The sequence below is a fragment of the Solanum verrucosum genome, unplaced genomic scaffold (genome assembly GCF_900185275.1).
Source record: "Solanum verrucosum unplaced genomic scaffold, falcon-dt-bn FXZP01000223.1, whole genome shotgun sequence".
In the NCBI taxonomy this organism is placed as follows: Eukaryota; Viridiplantae; Streptophyta; class Magnoliopsida; order Solanales; family Solanaceae; genus Solanum; species Solanum verrucosum.
Window position 1 is genome coordinate 82,442 of NW_026020290.1, and position 14,565 is coordinate 97,006.

Sequence of the window (14,565 nt, forward strand, 5' to 3'; positions counted from 1 at the left end):
CTTAGGAGAGTATAGATCCTCAATCCTAGGCTACCATGCCTATACTAATTCAAGCTACCATGAAAAGCATCCTACCAATGCTAATTCAAGCTAAGCTTAGCAGAGTATAATTCCTCAATCCCAAGCTACCATGAGAACTACTAACTCATGCTACATAGACAAGCTATACATGAAGGGATCATAAGTCACAACTTCAAGCTATTATATTCTAACATGCTTTGATTCATTTTAGGTGATTAACCTTTCAATTAGAACTATTATATGTGAGAAGACATTTCACATTCTACATACATGCATTCATATAGCTATAGGTAGGTCATGTGGGTAAAAGCCTTCCACCACAACACTATTTATTTTGTATACCAAATTCATGCAAGTTATTTTATCATATTAGACTTTCTCTATAAGCACTAGTGATCAAAATTATGACTTCAAGCCCTACTATCAAGCTTTACTCCACAATCATCATACTAGACTATATCACAAGACATATTAGTCACAAGCCTTAGTCATAGGCAATTCTAAGCATAATTCATCCTAAAGTCCCAAATTCAATCAATACAATTCATGATCTATCATACATTCATAAATATAGTGTTAATTCATACTTTCATATTCATATTCTTGAGAAAGTTCTATACATGATAACAATTCTAGAAGATCTATCAAGAATCGTCAATTTCTCTTCACAAGGCATAAACCCAAATACTTTGATTTCTAGGGTTAACCATGGAATTCATCATAATATCATGAATCAACAATAAATTAACCATAAATAAGTATTATCCAACCAATTGGAATCATACACAACTAAAACCCACACATTGGAAATAACCCTAGCTTAGATTAGGGTTCTTCTTCACAAATTGGGGAAACCTAGGGAACTCTATGGGTGGAAGAACCCATAGATTACTAATCTAAACATACCTAGATCCAAAGCCCTAAAGAAATCTTGCTTCAATGGTGAATTTTGACCTAGGTTCCTTCTCTTCTTCCTCTTCTTCTTTGCTTATAGAGAGAGAATTTTCTTGAGAGGAATTGGGTTCTTAGATGAAGGAATTAATTGAGTTAGTTTCCGGTCTTATTAGGTATTTATAGGTGGTTTAATAACTCATTAACCGACCTCCCTAACCCTTAACTAATGACTTAATTAATTCCCTAAACCCCTAACTAAAATTAAAACTTTAAAAACTGCTTGGACCTACGGAACCCCCAGCCACGGACCATGGGTGGGTTGACGGGCCGTACTGGTTAGCTCATGGTTCCTTACTGGAACTAGGGAGATCAGGGGAGGTCAAGCCTCAACCCATGATCTCCACCTATGGGACGTGGGTCCACCCACGACTCGTGGGTGCCCATCCGTGGACCAAGCTGTTTTTGACAGCTTTTGGGCTGTTTTAAGGGCCTCCTCAAGGACTCCTTGGGTTGTCCTTGGGGGTCGTACCTTGACACCCTAACCCTTTAACCCCTATTCTAAGTACGTGAATCATTTTTACGACTTTTAATCCCAATACCACACTCCAAAAGTCTTACGAAAGGCTCTAGAACTCTCTAGTTCAACTTACTAGTTTTCGGGGCATTACTGTCAAGGTATGGTCATTTAGGCTTAGTGGCTTCTACCTTAATGAAGTATGGCCTGAAAATCACTTTCTCCTTCTTTTTCTCATGCAAGCATATAATCGACCCCATTATTCAACTAGACATGGTTCACCAGATACCCCTCATTTTTTTTACATGGAGGGGTTCCATCTATTTTCAAAACAATCTATCAAAGGGGAAATTTTTCACACTTCTTGACTTTCATTCTTTTTCACCACACCCCCAAAATCCGAAGTTGGCTATTCAAATGAACCAAAACGTGATAAAGGTTATAGGTGATGGGATAAAAAGGTCAGAGTTGTTCAAGTCTCTTCTGAGAAAAGGATAGGCTCAAAAGGTGCCAAGCAAGGTTCACACTTCTCACAAGGTTGGCCAAAAGAAGTGTATTGTCAAATTGGTTCACTCTTCAAAAGTTTTGCCTAAGATCATTTCAATTGCTTGCTTCACTCAATCAATCGAACCAACGAGGCAAATTCTAGGTGTCATCAAGCACAATGTTCAAGACAACCTCACCACACAAGGCATTGATACAATTATCAAACAAGACTCTAGACTTTCTAGCTAGCATGCAATTTTCATCACAAGAGACTTCATCGACAATCGGCTAGTCACAACGAGATGCTCAAAGTTCACATATTGCCTATGTAACTTCGTTTGCCTCATCGTAGACGCACATTCATTTTGTTCAATTAAGAGCACTATTCAAGTCATCGGTATTGACCAAAACCGACACTCAAATTTGTACAAGAACAACCACAATCACACACAAAAGAGGTGGCAAAAAAAAAATTAAACTTGGTTCAAAACCATTTTCATATCAAAACAATGGGCCACAATTCATCAACAACCAAGATATATATATATAAACCAATAAGCTCCAATATTCACAAAAACACAACAAAAATCAATCCAATATTCAAAAATCAACCCAAAAGAGGTAGGTATGGAAAAATATCACCCCACCAACAAAATACGCAGTTGTCCTCAAATGCAAATAAAACAATACATATATATATATATATATATAAACCAATAAGCTCCAATATTCACAAAAACACAATAAAAATCAATCCAATATTCAAAAATCAACCCAAAAGAGGTAGCTATGGAAAAACCTCACCCCACCAACAAAATACGCAGTTGTCCTCAAATGCAAATAAAACAAAAATAGTCTAAAAATGAACAAAAAAGGAGGCAAAGAAAATAATCCTGCCAGGCAAGGCCAAGGGTGAAGTCTGCATGTCGGCTACTCGCTGTCTGGACATTAGTGCTTGATATCTCAACATCCTTGGCTCCACAGAGCCAACCATGGAAGTATCCCAGAGTGATGCCTGGCTAGCTGTCTCAAACATGGAACCCTCCAAGTCGGCTAAGTCCTCGTACACAGTCTCATCTCTTACACTGAGATGCTCCTCATCTGTCTCCGCCTCGAACTCACCCTCAGCGTCATCAACTCTAACCTCATTGCCGGTAGTAGCCGGAGGAATCTCAGAACTAGCCGAAATATCAACACTCGCCATGTTGGGAATCTCCACCGTGACAATCAGCATAGACAAATTAGTGTACTTCAGCTGGTCCACATCCTTCATTAACCCAGTAATAACGGCCTTCAATGCCGTTACAACATCAACAGCACCCTGACTCTGCTCACAGGCTTCAACTCTGACTGTAAGGGCATCCAATGCCAACTTGTGGCCCTCGATCAATACTCGGTGCTCTCTCAACTCTTCCCTGATTGGGGATAAAACATCAGTAATTGCCCGCTCTATCAGCCCAAGCACAGCAACCTCAACCAATGAGGCACGTACATCAGCTAAATGATCCAGATAGCCCATCTTGTATAACATGGCCTGGGCGATAGGGGGCCTAGATGCAGCAGTAGCAGAAGAGTGGGAGGGGGAGCAGTAGAAGAGCCATGGGCATAAGAAATAGAAGGGACAAAAGTACCTGAGGGTTGATTGGCCTGAGTAGGCATGCCTCTATAGGAAACATCTCAACATCGACCTCTAAGGATGTGTCCACCGGTGCTGCCCTCCTCCTGTCAGCCTCATCTCGCAGGTACTCTGCCTCAATACGCCGGATGTCAGTTGAGGAGGTAGGTGTCACCTCGACATACTTTTTCACATCTATCAGAACATGAGCCCGTCTGCACAACTCGGTGATCAACACTGGAAATAGGAGTGAGGTTTGTGGCTGCTTGGCCTTCATGACCATCTCCTGCTCAACAATCACCCAAAATTCAGTCTTTTCCTAGCAATAATTAAACCAAGACAAGTTGCCTTCAGGTGCCGGATGATGGACTCATCTGAGACGGTATAACGATGCTACTAATGAATCTGAACCAATATGTGGCGGCAATGTTCAGGTCCTTCTTCTCAATGGGTACACCTGCCTCAATCCACCTCAAGGTGATGTCAGAGAGAAGGGGTGCTATCCAACCTTTTAAATCATCTAGAGTATTTGTCTTGATCAGGCTCTGTGAGTAATGCATAAAGTCGAAAGAGCACCCAAGTACAACATTTATGTCAGAGCTTCTGCATTTGACCTTTTTGCCTTGAACCACCACGAAGTCTACCGGTGTGAAGGCACTCGCCTTCTTCTTTCCCTTTGGCATTAAGTCACCGTAGGCTGAATAGAACTCCCGGACCCAAGAAGGAATATATGGGCCACGGGGTTTGGTGAAAACCTTAAATTTGTCGAATTTGAGAGTGTTCCACACCTCTGGATGTCTGTCCACCACACCGTTGGTAGATAGTCTCCCTTCCTTTAATATGGTCCTCAATCCGAGGCCTTTTGTCGGTTAAGTGACCGGGGGGAAGGACCTTGAATAGGTGGTGCCTGCACCAAAGATTGTATTGGAGGAAGCACTAGAGTTGAAGTTGAGGGGGTAGGCGTCGGAGGCACTGGGATCCTAGACGGATCGTTATCGACTTGGAGCGTGGCTCCGCTCTCCTGGCCTCAAGTAATTGGTCATCCTCAGGCTTAGAGATGGAAGCCTGAGAATCGCTTTGTGAGTCCCCCTCAATGTTGGAGGTAGTGAGGGGTGTCTCGTAGACCCCCTCACTGTCTGAGCTAGCCTCTGCAAGTGGCACAACTACGGGTGCCTTGCCCTTGCCTTTACCTACCTTTAGAGGTAGCTTGGTAACCTTTTCCTTGGAAGCATCTACCTCCTCATTTATCACAACTTTGTGTGCCTACTTTCGGGGTGGCATGTCCCTACCAGTAACCTTGGGTCTAGCTATTCTTGCAAGAAAAGGTGGGAAACGTTAGATAACGTTAAGAAAAAATTCAGAAAAGTAAACTGTAGGAAGACTCGCCGAACCGGTCGGCGAGTCACCAAACCACTTTGGCGAGGCAGGTCGGGCTCGCTAAAAGTTAAAGTGCAAAAATTGCCAAAATTCTAAGTTGGTCGGTGATGTCCAGGGCCTTTCGGCGGATCACTGACACCTTTCAGCAACTAGAAGTAGCTCGCCGAAAGTTACACATTAATTTTAGGGAAAAGGGGCGCAGAAGGGCGATCAAGAGATACTTTCGGCGAGCACAGACATATCACTGAAAGTTACAGCACTCAAATCCACAAAATAAAGAAATAAAAGGAGATCTAGGGGGACTTAGGCGAACCACCGAACCATTCGGCGAGCTCGACCAATCTCGCCAGGCCCTTCGTTCCAGTTTTTCACCCGTCTCTTCAAAATTAAACCCGCAGCCCACAATAACAAAATTAAACACCAAAAACACGAAATTAACACTAGACCCATAAAACCCATGCCCTCGGGGTACTCAAACTTCCCCTGATTTGGCCAAAATAGGCCAATTGACGTCTTTTGCCCTTAAGAATTACGTCAACCACTCTATCATCGAGAAAATTTAGACAATTAGCACAATACGGGGTTACTCAGACTTCACCCCCACTAGACCCAACACACATTCAATTCAACCCAACAATTTAATCAACTATTGGCATGGGAATCAACCATTTACGATCATTTAAGCACTCATTCATTTAAATACGGGCAATCCAACAATCATACGATGATCAAACTACAGTACCCAGTAATATTCAACAACAATTTATCACAAGCATTTAATTTCAACCAACTATTAAGTTTAGGGTTCGGAAAACCAACCTTTTATGCCAAAGCTTTTGTAAAGCTAGGCGGCAAAGAAATTCCAAAGTCAATCCTGAGCAATGATCCCAAGCGAAATGAGAAAAAAAAAATACTAAAGTACGAACAATATAATATCGGGGTGAGAGTATGGGAGTTGAAAAGGTGAGAGAGTGAAGGATTTTTGAATTTAAAACGGTTTGGCCCTTTAAAAACTCTTTAGTTTGCGCGCCAGTCGGCGAGGTAAGTCGAGCTCGCCGACCCACTTGGCGATGCGCCAAGTGGAACTTCATCCCGCCGAGTTTTATAGAACCTCTAGCAAGCCAGGTGGTTCTAACGGCGGTCCAAGTCGAGCTCGCCGACCAGAGTTGCCTTTTTCCAAAACTTCAATTTTTCAACCTGCACATTCAACACCCATTATTCAAACAATAGAAATAAAAGCAATAAACTTTGGGTTGCCTCCCAAGAAGTTCCTCATTTCATGTCGTGGCACGACGTGGATATGCTTTCAAGGATCATTCTTCGGGTTGGCCAAGGCCCCTTTTGGCCTTAGGTTCAAATGAGACAAAATTTGACCCATTTGCGTTTCCAATTGTTTGATTGGCACTGAATGTGAGGTGATAGTCTAATTAAGTGTAGAGATGTCCTCTTTCTTTTCTTTCAAAACTTTGTCTAACCCTTTTACCTTATTGAGAATATGTGAAAGCATGTCTTCCGTATGGACATCCGAGTCAGCCCTTTGGTCCTTAGGCTTTTGACGCTCATGAGGTGGGATGTATCTATCCTTATCACCCTCTCTTTCCTTCCAAATGGTGCTACGATCACTCCATTCTCAGTCACGATCTCTCCATCCATCATCTCTATTCCAACCCAGATTTCCACCCATCCTTGGATAGTTTGAACGAAACCTCCTCCTTGATTTGCAAGGAAATTCACTTCCTCATTGTACAATGCCTCAAAATGTGCCTCATCATCGTTTGATCCCCCAATACCCACAACATTCACACTCTTCAACCCACTACCCATCACATTTTCAATAATAAGTCCAGTTGGCTCATCATTTTTTCCATGTTTCGATCTCTCTCTTGATCCTTCTCGGTCTGTTCTTTTGTCATTCTAAAGGTGAGAGGAGACACTTGGTCCTCGCGACTGTACCATGCTCTATTGATATTGGTCATGCCATCAAAGAGTTGAAATGCGACCTCATAAGGTTGTTGCATTATACCTCTAGGAACGAGCTGATCAGCATTTCCTTTGTTCACCGAGTCAGGACTCTTATAAAAGTAGTGAAACAAGACGTTGTTGGGGAGCCCGTGAGTTGGGCATTGAAGTAACAACTTTTGAAACCTCAGCCACGTCTCGTGGATTAGTTCACCTTCCAAGCGTTTGAAACCTTAAATATTATCCCTTAACGTCATCATCTTTGATGGGGGAAAGTACCTCACATAGAAAGCTACGGTAAACTCATCCCAAGTAGTAATGGAATTCGTTGGGAGATCAGCTAGCCACTTGGTGGCCTCTCCCATTAAAGAAAATGGAAATAATTGAAGATGAACCGATTCTTGAGATATATTCTTTAATGAGAACGGCCCACAAACGTCGACAAAATTCTGAAAATGCTCATGGGGATCCTCATAAGCCAACCCTCCAAACAATCATTTCATTTGTAAGAGCTGAAGCATTGTGATATTGACATGAAAAACAGTGTTCCTTCAGCCGGTGGTAGACGTATGGCCCCAACACCACCCAATTGGATAGGGTCATTAACGTCATTAAAGTTCCCAATATCATTTTGGTGGCCAATCTGGCTACCATTATTGTCGTTCACGCTCATTTCTTTGTCTGTTCAAACATAAAAACAACTAACAAAGTGAGTCGATTCAACTATAACACAAAAAGATCACAATTCAACTTCAATAATAGAATTTTAAACAACACCACTCCTCGGCAGCGGCACCATTTTGATTAAAGCTCAATATACCTCATTCGATTCTAGGTGTAGACTATTGTTAACTAGTATAAAACCCAATGAAGAGTTGGGGTCGAACCCACAGGGAGTTGTACGTGTTCAAATTTAGTTATGAAGTTACAAATGTGGTCTAATCGGTTATAGGAATATAAGTTATCGAAAACATATAAATAAGTCTAACGGGTCAACAACAAATGTCAGATGGGGGTTTGGATTGTCAGTTATCAGCTAAAACACAATAAAAATAGAGGAATTAACAATATAGAGAGGAGTTCTCTCGATGTGACCGATTATAGGCTAATTTCACTATACGGGTAATTGAAATTACTAACAAATTGCAAAATATCAGTGGGTAGGCTAGACTATAGGTGTAATAGTTTCCTCTCGAACAACTACCCCAATTCAAGTGATTTCTTTCGAACATCAACAAGCTTATCAATAAGAACACCCCAAAACCTTAATTCATCTACTCTCTCGAGCTAGATAGGTAGAATCAATTTTAGGATTTACTCTTTTGAGATACCCACATCAACCCAATAACTACAATCATCAATAGAAAACTTTGATTTTAAAACCACTTTCTCAAGCAAGCTCAGAATTCTAAGTTAGAATTGCATTTGTAACTACAATTCATAGATTAAAACACAGCAATCAATTAAACCCACTTCAATTAAGAATATAAACTAGTAAATAACAATACCCATAAGCTAATTCAGCCCATAGTCACATGATCACACACCAAGAATTGAGTTTTAGCTAAACATCATAAAAATATTAAAAAAACAATACTAACTAGATTAGCCATCAGCTAGGTGAAAGTCTCGAAGTCTTTACAATGCTCCAAGATGATTCAGTTCAAAATTGACACCAATCGATGGAAAGATGAATGACTCCCTAAGAAATGGAACCTCAAAATCTACCTCACAATCGAGTATCACAAAGTCCGCTGGAAAGATGAATGACTCTACTTTCACAAGGACACTTGGAGAACTCCAATGGGCCTCTTCACAGTTCTATCGACCATAAGTAAACACATCGCAGTCAGCTTTGGAGCTCTTAAGCCCAGTTTCTTATAAATGGACAAAGGCATCAAATTAATGCTTGCCCCCAAATCACACAAAGCTTTCACAAAGTGTAGAATCCCAATGGTACAAGGAATAGTGAAAGCTCCAGGATCTTCTTTCTTATGCATAAGTGACCTAGGAGCAATAGCACTACAATGTTGCAGCCTCTAATCATTCTCAAAATTGATAGCCCTCTTTTTGGTCACCAAGTCTTTCATGAATTTAGCATACCCAGGCATTTGTTCCAAAGCTTCTATCAACGGGATATTGATGGACAGTTGCTTCAACATAGATATGAACCTGCGGTATTTTCCCTCTTCAGTATTTTTCACCAATCTCTGTGGGAATAGAGGTGGAGGTCTAGGCATGGGAACAACTTTTTGGGTCACCTAAGCTTCATTCTCTGTATCAACTTTCAAATCTCCAGTAACCTCAACCTCATCAACATCCTTTGCTATCACTCTTTAAACCTTAGATGGCATGGGGGGATCAATAGTTTGTTTTCCTCCTCAAGTAGTGATTGCCATACAATACCCATCATTTTTTGGATTTTGGATGGTGCTGATAGGAAGTGTGTCACGCTGGTGTAGGTTCACTATAGTAGACAATTGACTAAATTGTTGTTCGAGTTTCTTGATTGACACTGCATGGAAATCAACTTTTTGACTGATTCCAGACAAATCATTACGCATCTCTTTCACATTCTCATATGTCACATCAAACCTCTTCATCATCTTTTGCATAATATCCTCAATGTGAGTCAGATTATTACTAGCCTCTTTATTACCAGGGGAACGTAGGGTCCAAACTTATCATTCTTGTTACCATAATTGTTCTGTTTGTAATTGTTATCACGATTGTAATTTCCATCCGGACATAGTTTCCCTCACGATTGTAGTTTCCATAGTTCCGACCTTGGTGCCAATTATCCAAGTTGGAACCTTGGGCGTTGGTTCTGAAACCCCCCATCTGATCATTAACCAAATTTGCATCCTCCTCATAGTAGTACTCTTGAACTGGCGGTGGTGGAGGTCTAGTCAGATAATATACCGCATTCACCTTTTCTGCATTTCCAGTCACATGTTTCAGTACCATGCCAAGTTATGTCCTCATTTGAGCCATCTTTTCATGAATGTCATCATTAGATTGATTTGGTGCAGTTTGGACAACGAACGTGCTCCTGCCAGTATTTGCCTTTATAGTGCTCCAGTCTCTATTGTTTTGGGAAATCCTCTCGAGTTTTTCAGCGATCTCCTCAAAAGTGCACTCACCATATGATCCTCTAGTAATAGTATCTAATACAACTCTTCCATTGTCATCTTGTCCTCTATAGAAGTACTTCTTCAATAACTCATCATCTATGCGGTGATTCAGAATACTCCTCATGAACCCAGTGAACCTATCCCAAGAACTGCTTACCGATTCTCCAGGTAATGTTGTGAAGTTATTCAGTTTATCCTTATGATTTAATTTCTTGGACACCGGAAAATACCTTGCTATGAACACCTTATATAATTGGTCCCATGTATAGATCAAATTATATGGCAGCTTAGAAAACTACACAGCAGCATCATCGGTCAGCGATAGTGGAAATACTCTCAAGCCTATGACATCCATATCCAACTCTGGTTGTCCTACACAACTCTTACAGATACTGGACAATTTAGTCATATGAGCGTATGGATATTCCAAAGCCAACCCAGCAAACAACCCTCTCGCTGTGCCTGTATAAGGTTGTTGGGTACCACAAATGTATGTTTTGTAGGTAGAGGAGGGAGAACAATAGGTCCATCTGATCCAACCGCATCATAGTCAACCCTGCAGTGATCACGAAACCTCGGTGCTGGCGGATTTTGCACCCTTTCTGCATCTCCTATTATATGACCACCTTGAATCAGAGCAGGCACATTAACAACTCCAGGAGGTTGAAACTCAGCTCCATCTCCTTGACCCTCTCCGATTGGATTATTGTGTACCCGTTGATTTTTCATTTTCCTCAAAAAAACTCTCAATTTAGGATCGTAGGGGGTCAAGTGTTCACCTCGACTCCGTGTACTTGGCATACACTAGAGTTGAAACCTGTAGAAAATAAAAACATAAAATCAGGAAATACTTGACTAACGTTCAACAATATAGTTAGTTTAATCTATAAGTTGTATTCCATTGAAACGACGCCAAAAATTTGATATGCCCAAATTACACCTCCCTAAAGAAGTATTAGGGGTCGTTGCCAAATAAAGAACCCAACTTGTAGGTTGGGGTCGATCCCATGAGGAATATGGTTCAGACTTAAACTTAACTCACAATTATCTCCGTTTAGTCAAACTATTTCCGAGAAAAGTAAACAGGGTGAATGTTGTAAATAAGTCATAGATTGTTAATTTGAATGATTAAGTAACAAGTAAACAAGATTCACAATTTGAGTTGTCATTATAAGATGGAAACTAGGGTATATGTGTTCTCCACAAGCTCTTAACGCAATAATCCTAATAATAGTAATCTTATCCTAGTGTTTGACATGCAAGGCCGAAAAGTTATGTATTCCTACGTGTTTGGTAATCTTAGCAGGAACTTTCATTCGTGACTTGGTAAATCTACGAGTGTGTGCTTTACTAACCCTTACCTTCACCCCAGATTAGTCATCGTGTCAATTTAGTTTAGTTTTCACCTTCACTTCGATTTATTAAAGTCGGACTAGTAGATAGCAGCAAATCCTTAACTAAATCTATGTTGTTTAATCCTTTTCTCATTCATTCCCCCCTTGGTAAGGCAAGTAGGAACGAGGCGAGTTCTAACGTTGGCCACCGTTAAAAAGCATTCTAAACGAAAGGATTAACAATACATCTATTCAAGAATTACTTTAATTATTATTCATACTTTGTTAATTGTTTATGATTTCCACAACCCTAGTTGTGGATTTAGCTACTCATGCTTGAGAATTCACAATTCATAATTAGGTTAAAAGAAATCATGAACTTACAATTAGAATTGATGAAAACTGAAATCTTAAATTAAAATTCAAAGTCAAATTGCATAAACCGACTTCTGGAAATTAAATTGCTCAATGTTTGCAAAATAATTCCAAAAGACCAAAAGCAAAAGTCTACAATAATGTCTAACCCCCAAAAATGAAAATTACAACTAATATTTATAGAAAACAAATCCTAAACCAACTAGGAAACAAAATAAGGAAATAACAGCTCAGACGCAGTTTCAATCAACGACACGACCTGCAGACCATGGGTCAACCTACAGTCTGTGGTCTCCCTCTATGCATCAACACTTGGGCAATATTTCAGGGCCTTCAGACAATAGTTCCACCTACAGTCCGTGGATTGTACTATGGTCCGTCCTGTCACTCTATGGTTTGAGTAGTGAAAATTAGCTCTTTGACCACGACCTACGATCGTCCACCTACAGCCCGTCAAAGGACCTACGGTATGTGGTTGGCTCCGTAAGTGGCTTCTTCTGCACTTTTCAGCTCTTCTCTCAATCAAACTGCCTCCAAGCCTATTTCCTGCAAGAATTACACAAAAATATTATTTCTAATAACAAACTAGCCCAAGACACACACAAACTCTAAGTGAAATGCATCAAAAATGCCATAAACGTACGGTATATCAAAATCCTTTAGATTTCGAGGCTGAACTTGAAGGAGAGCTCTGCATATTCTTGAGAGAAACATGTCGCCTCTTTCTTTTCTTTTCTTTCTATGTCTGATGATTTTTAGGAGAATGAATGTTTTAGGTAGTTTCTGACTAATTAACTAGGCTTAAACAAAGTAAAACGACGTAGTTTAAGTACCAAACACATAGGGGAAAAGACCAACACGACCCTCACTTAAAACAGACGAGGTTATTATCAAGATGGGCTTCACCAGTCGTTTAAGGCATCATGGCCCTTCTAGTGTGTTGTGATGTTCCCCTACCCAACAGGGCTTCATTAAAACGAGCACAACTTTTTACTCTGGGCTTGAAATTAGGCAAACTTGGTGGCATTGGAAAGAGGACTCAAAGACCTTTAATTTTTAGATCATGGGTCATATAATTCATTTTGTGCTAAAAAATATGATCGTTTGAATTTGACCCAAAACTCAAAACATGATAAGTCCCTTTCACAGACAACTTCACGGGCCATGTGAAGCTTCATGGACCGTCTAGGCATCCGTGGTCCTTCATAGTGACCGTAGGGTGCAACCTCACTGTCTAGGTGACTTGTACGAACCGTCCAAGTAACCACGGGCCGTCTAAGGAACCGTCTAGGTAACTCATGCCTAAGGGTAATCCTGAATGGTCTCACTATGCCCTTAATGGGTTGTGGACCCCTAAACGGCCCATCTAGGGTTCCGTGAAGGGCCCATTGTTCATTTTTGGTTTGTGCACTTTCCCGTTTGTGCTTTCTAGCCCTTTCTCGATGTCCGAGGTGTTACATATAACCTTTAATGTTTCTATATTATATGTGATCATAATTTTCTGGAAAAGTTGTTTTATTATTTCTTAGAGCATTTTCCACCACAAAAGATTTAACCTTTTCACACCTATCTTTATACCATGAATGAAAGTCAATAAAATTACCTTCATTCAATGATGATTCACTTTCATCATGATCGTAGAGTAACAACCATGATTCAAGACAAGTCTTACCACATCTATTGAAGCATTTAAGTGTGTCCAATATTCATGCTTAATTTGATCAGATTGTTTGTCAAATGCAACACAAATGGATTGTTGTTGTATTTAATCATCACAATATCTTTTCTCTTGATTATGAATGCTATTCTACCCACCAATATGTTGGTTAAGATTATCTTTTATATGTTAATTCCTAAATGTTATTCTTCAAAATACATTAACAAGGCAAGCAATATACCGCATCTACATTCTCATTATACTCCTACTAATCATATTCTTCAAACCATTTAGAATTATGACGCATTGTTTCAAAAATATAGATTGAGGAAATTCATGAACCTTAGGTCGATAAGGACCAATTTGAAGATATACCCTTCTTATTTCAGCATATCATGATTTTAAAATTAGAGTTCTTTTGGCTTAGATCAAGTTCTAGAGCATTTAAATCAAGTTTTTGTTTCTTATAAGAACGTGATAGTATCTCTTATTAGTCTCCTGTTTCTTTTATAATAGGTTGACTTAGAGACGTCGAACTTATTTTTGGTACACTACTAAAATAATTCATCAAGTCCATGGAACTTCAAGCTAAAATATTTACAAAACTATATTTGTTTTGTCGTAAAATAAGAGAAAAGGAAGGAAAGTGGAGAGAATTATTGAGATTTTTATACTCAACAATATGGTCATATAATATGGGTAAAAGGAATAAAATAGGAAAACGCTAATCCACAAGGAAAAGGGTATTAAAATTGAAGTAAAGAAATCAATCTCTTTAAATTTGACCAAAAAAGGTCCTTTATTAGACCTAATCATAAAAGGAATGAAAACAAATATGTTATTTTTAATTAAAATAATTTTTTTAAAACGAAATAGAGTTTAGTTTAAAGCAAAAATAGGCAAATCCCAGAAATGAGGACATGGGGAGTCAAACGATTGACCCTGAGCTGCTGCTCTCTCCACGTCAACAGTCTTTTTTTTTTTTTTTTTTTTATAGTTTTAAGGCAATGCTACAAAATTAAAAACAAAATGTGGACTCGAGGAATCAAACCTAAGAGTTGTGTATGCTTTGTGCACACCCTTGCCACTAATATTATTTCTAAGGGTATTCAAAATGTTATTGTAAGATTTGACCTATATATAATGTGAAAATGATTCAAGTGTGTTTTTTTCCATTTAGTGAAAGGAAATGGGAGATT